Raw genomic sequence first — 6,000 nt, 5'->3', positions numbered from 1 at the left:
GTTGCAGACTATCGTGTAACATCAGAGACTTGCTTAGTGTATGACAACAGTTTTACAAATATGGGCCTGTGTTCCAGCCTCTGTCCTCCACCTATATACCAGGCTTTACACATATGACATTCTGTCAGGGGTTGTTCTGTAGTGGGCTGTGAGTATGTCATGCTGCCATTCCTGCCATCAGTCCACTGCTGTTGTGTCCCCCACACATACTGTGGGGTTGGGGCCATATATGTGTGGGCTTCACCTACACAATACATGTGTGCCCTTATGCACTCCAGAGGCCAGTGTATGTAACAGTGGTATATTGCCTTGAGTCTGGGAGGGGGATGAATCATAACTAACCTAGGCTGTTACAAAATGTGGGGGGGTATCAGGGGTAAGCTGCCTTAAGGTATCTGGATGTACATTACCATACAATCCACCTTGGGTAAATGCAGGCCCACTGCCTCCTGCTATACAGACTGTTCTGTTTGTCAGTGTGATCGTGATGATGTCAGTTATGCCTTGTTATGTAACAGTTACATCTCATTGTGTCAACAGAGGTCCTTACCCCCTAGGGATTGTGTACAGAGTGTAGATAGAGGCTGCTGACTTATACATCTGCATTACTTACTGTTGATTGTTTGGCATCCTGTGTCCCAGTCTATTTTTAGCATTGTACTACTTGAAGGTCTCGGCCTGGACAGCAACATATGTAAACCTTTCCAGACTACTGTATTAGTATAACCGTTTCACAGTTGCATTACTCTGTTTATATGGATGTCAGTGTCTAAGCAGCTATATGACATGGCATATACAACTGTAATAGTACACAAATAAAGCTTTCCCATGTATGCAAACCTGTGTGTGGTGTTATATCCTTTGACCTCTTTGTGGGTATATGTTGCAGGCAATGATTATCATTTGTATGGATGGCTCTTACAGTGTCCAGTTGGTAAGGTGTTAACTGTAGGCATAGTGGCTGTTCCATATTGTATATATGTATATGTATATCTGTATCTGCATATATGTGTTATGTATCCTAGGGATGTTGATTGCTTCCACATTGTATATTCCCTATGGGAGCCAGACTGTACTGCATGATATGTTACTGATACCAGCCTGACATAATATAGGTGGGATGGTGTACTGTTAACATCTTCTGCCCATGTCGTGTCAAGTCCTGGTTATGGGATCTGCAATAGTTGGTAGTGTATTGCAGGGCAGATGGGTTTGGCTCTGGAGGGTGAATACCTATTTGTGCAAGAGGTATGTTGTTTGGGGCCTCTCAACCCCATTAACAGTGCATGTGGACATATATGTTTTTGTTATGTTTCCATTTTTATCTACAGATGTATGTTCGTATATACTTATATATGTATATATATATATATATATATATATATATATATATATATATATATATATAAAAATATATATATATATATATATATATATATATATATATATATATACACACATATATATACATGTAGTTGTAGACATATATATCTATAGATGTATGCATATGTATGTATATATGTTTATATATATATATATATATATATATATATATATATATATATATATATATATATGTTGTATCTATTTAAATATTAATATATATACATAAACACATACATATACATGTTGAAATACATTCCCTGTACTGTTGAACGCCTGGGCTGAATCATATGTTTGTGAAAACATCAAGGTTTTTTATATCTGACATGGCTTAGTGATAAATCATCTTGGCTATTGTGTGCAGGGTGCTAGGTTCAAGACTTGCAGAGGCTGTTTATTTTGTTGCTGGGCAGAGCAAGGGCCATTGAATACAGAGTGATTAAGGCACTTTTGAGCAGTTGTAAGTGGGTTTGCGTGAGTTTGCGTGGAGGTAAGCACTGATAACTTCCGGTTACAGTTTCTTATACTCACGTAGCTTTTCAGTTGCTTAACCTGTGTAGGCCTTGATTACCCCCATGCAAACAAGCTTAAACGCACCTACTGCTGTTTAAAAGTGCTTACTCCCGCTTAACCCCATGCTAATTTCTTTAAAAGAAAAGAAAAAAGGGCTGATAGGAAAGTGGTGAAAAAGGGGCACAAAGAGGGATAGACAATAGGGAAAATAGCTAGGTATGTGCAGGAAGGGTGTAGGGAAGGTCCATAGCTGCCCATTTATTCTACAGCAACAGCTGTGCATATACACTGATTTTGGAGGTAGATTTGGATACTCAACCCCCTGAGAGTGGGGTGAGGACAACAATAATATGTTGTGATGCCAATTAGACCAGATTACATGTGTCCAGTGGACTCATGTACAAAATGTACAGCTATGTATGGGGTGCGATTTCTTTGGGGGGAACAGATTGCCCTTTTTTTCAGGTGAGAGTGGGATGTTGGGGAGGGATAGTAGGTATATTTGAGGAGGTAGGTTGGGTAGGTTAACAGACAAGACAAACAAGACACATACAGGAGTGGTATATGACACACGTGGTGGTAGACACCTTGATGGGGAGGGGTTTTGAGACATCAGAAGCCCATGAGCCCCCTAGTGGAAACATTGGGACTGAGATCCCCACCCATGGGCAGTCACCACTGCACCTTCAGAGCCCTGAAGGTTGCTGTGCTGGGGGCTGAGTCACAGAGCCAGGCTGACCCTCTAGTTGTGACACACAGCCCTCGAGCTGGTGTAACAGATCTCCAACCTCCATGTGGAGCTTACTACGCACCATGAGCCAGACCTGGCAATGGGTGATGGGTTCCTGTCCGTGCCCACACCCAGGGGGGAATAGCCCCATCCCCTGAGGCAGTTCCACCCGAAGATGGTGCAGGACCAATAGACAAGGAGGTCCCATGTTGGGCCCGAGATGTGCTGGTGCCTGGTGCCACTGCCAGCTAAGGTGGGACAAGTGGGTCCGCCTTCCCAAACGTGCTATATTATTTAAATTTTATCATCATATGTGGGTTAGTAATAGTCAACACATTCCAAGGTTAGGTAAAACAGCTTGCATAGATATTCCCATTAACCCAGACACCAGATATGGAACAGTTGCATAGCAAACGGAACACATGCATATATGGGACCACAGTGGTAATAACAACAGCATGCAGGTACATTGATGGCACCATGCCACCAATGTTGGAATATTTCAATATAGCACATGCATTGAAACAGATTTAAATATTTATCAACCAATTGGACATAATTAGAACAGTGAAGTCATTACATGCCAGTTGAGGTGGGTATGTAGTTTATTGTTGGAGATATGGTGGGGTGGAGGGAAAGATGTCAATTAACAACCAATATATTCCTGTAGTCCACATTACTTTCCTAGTCAGTGCTGTTATCTGTACCTTACAAGTATTATTACAGTATCCTATAGCCTTAGTATGGACAGTGATATGGCTGTCATCATCGTTATACATGAACTGGTTTTACCTGCAGTGTACACCTCTTACCTATTATACCTGTGGAGGAAATGTTTGTTAACACTAACTGTTTCTACACATACTCACAGATTCCAGGTTGATGTTGTGCACATAGCCGTTCGTCTCTTTCTGCACAGACTCTGGCCATGTCTTGACCACATGCAGGTGAACCGGGACATATGTAGACTATTGCCCTCTTCAACCTTTAGTGACTTACCACACTCTTATACAGGCTTTTCTACACAGTTATGTTATGTAGCACAGTGTGGGTGACAGTGATCAGTGATACCTTTTTATTCAGAGCAACTGCAACACTCACAATTCCATACAATACCAGAGTAAACAGTACCAGTACAGTGTATTAAGCTTTTTTTTATCAGCACAATGTTCGTATCCAATGTACCTGTGGGAGCAATGTTTGTTAACACTACCTGAATGTTGCCACACAAAGCACCAGATTACACATTAGTAGTATGCACATACATCTCACTCTGTTACTGTACACACTCTGGTCACAGCTTGACAACATGGGCGTATAGATAGGACATACTTGGCTTATTACTCTCATAACAGTTTTGGGGATTGCTAGGGTGACAGGTTTGTTCTCATAGATGTGTGACAATCAGTTGCATTCCCTGTTTGCTGCCAAGACATTTGGGATCATCCCACAGACTTCCCAGAGGACAGGGTGACAGGCAGCAGATATGGGCCCATATACTGGACATTCTGGTCTTATCTGTACGGTTGTGGGGTATGATTCTGTATGCAGCCTACTTCCACTCCCAGGATTCAAACCATGGCTGTGTCTGCTACAACTTAAACACTGTCCATCAGAGTTGTGTGTGCTTCATAGATATTGCTGTATATCTCCGATCTGCTTTCTGTCTTATAATTCTATGGTGGTTTTGCATTCTGACCTTGTATTACAACACTCTTATACAGGATTTCCTAGACAGTTATATTTTGTAGGACAGTGTGGCCGACAGTGGTGAGTAATACCTTATTATTCGGAGCAACTGCATCAGTCACAATGCCATACAATTCCAAAGTAAACAGTAGCAGTACAGGGTATCATTCTTGTATTTCTGGGCACAGTGTTGGTATCTGACAGACCTGTGGGAGAAATGTTTGTTAGCACTACCTGAATGTTGCCACACACAGTACCAGATTCCACATTACTATTATGCACATACATCTCATGCTGTTACTGTACACACTCTGACCACAGCTTGACAACATGGGGGTGTAAATGGGACATACATGGCTTCTTACTCTCATAAGGTTTTGGGGACTTGCTAGTGTGCCAGCTTTGTTCTCATATATGTGTGTCAATCAGCTGTATTTTCTGTTTGCTGCTTACATGTCTGGGATCATCCGTCTGATTTCCCAGGGGGACAGGTTGACAGGCAGCAGATATGGGCCACTTTACTGGACATTCTGGACATATCTCTACAGTTGTGGGGTATGATTCTGTATGCAGACTACTACCACTGCCAGGATTTGAACCATGGCTGTGTGTGCTAAAAATACAACAGTTCACTTCTCAGTTGCATGTGCTATTCTGATTTTGTTGTCTGCCTTTTCACTGTTTTCTGTCTATGTGTCTCTCAGTTGTACTAATTGGCCTCTGGGGATTACACCAGTCATATACAGGCATTCCTACACATTCTATTTATGGTGCACAGTGTGGGTAACAGTGCTTAATACAACAGTACTATTATGTGATTGCAAATCTACATTACCATATGATACCAGAGTATGCACATGCAGTCCAGCAGTTAGACTTTTATGAGACTCTTCCTGCCATATTCTCCAATGTATGCAGTACTTGTATTAAACAATACAGGTTTTATACAGGCAAATAATTTACTAATATGTTTAGATTTATTTCCTATGACAGTACATGCAAGAGTATTACTGACCTGCCTCATGTTGCAACCTCTCTAGGTAACTTCTATGGGCCTTCTGGTTTGTGGCCCGCTCACTTGCAGTTGTGGATGACATAAGAGGAATATTTAGCCATACCTATCTATAATATATATGATATACATGAGCTGGCATATATTACACACATAGTGGAGTGATACTTACACACAGCTGGGACAGCCCCTGCCATTCTAGCTTTTTGGATCCACTGCTCCAAGAGGTCCTCCTTTTTCTGCTTCAGGTTGGCATAGTGATGCCTGACCTGCTCACCAGTTCGGGATATGCCATTGGCACTGGTGATGTCATGGGCAAAACGGTCCCAGGCTTCCACCTTGTACTGGGAACCCTGGTACTGACCCTGCAGCAGTCTCTGCTCATGGTCTTTGACAAGGAGTCCTGCCATGACTCTGGACTCTTGGCTATATCAGCGCTGTGCCTGAAAGCACACACCTTCTACCCTTTCTGCCATAGTGCTTGCAAGGGGAAGCTACAACCAGTTATGAAATGTATTCCCGTCTGTTGGGTTTAAGTAGGGCCAATTTCCAGCACTTTTCCATGATTGGCTGGTTTTGAAAAGGTTAGACTATGGGCAAACATGCTTACCTAAGGTTGGCATTGTTTAAAGGGGTATAACACTGGGCACATTGAGTTAGCTGGCTTAAACAT

Source organism: Protopterus annectens, chromosome 2.part2 (assembly GCF_019279795.1).
Source record: "Protopterus annectens isolate FY-2018-M chromosome 2.part2, PAN1.0, whole genome shotgun sequence".
Lineage (NCBI taxonomy): Eukaryota > Metazoa > Chordata > Ceratodontiformes > Protopteridae > Protopterus > Protopterus annectens.
This window is presented reverse-complemented; position numbering follows the sequence as displayed.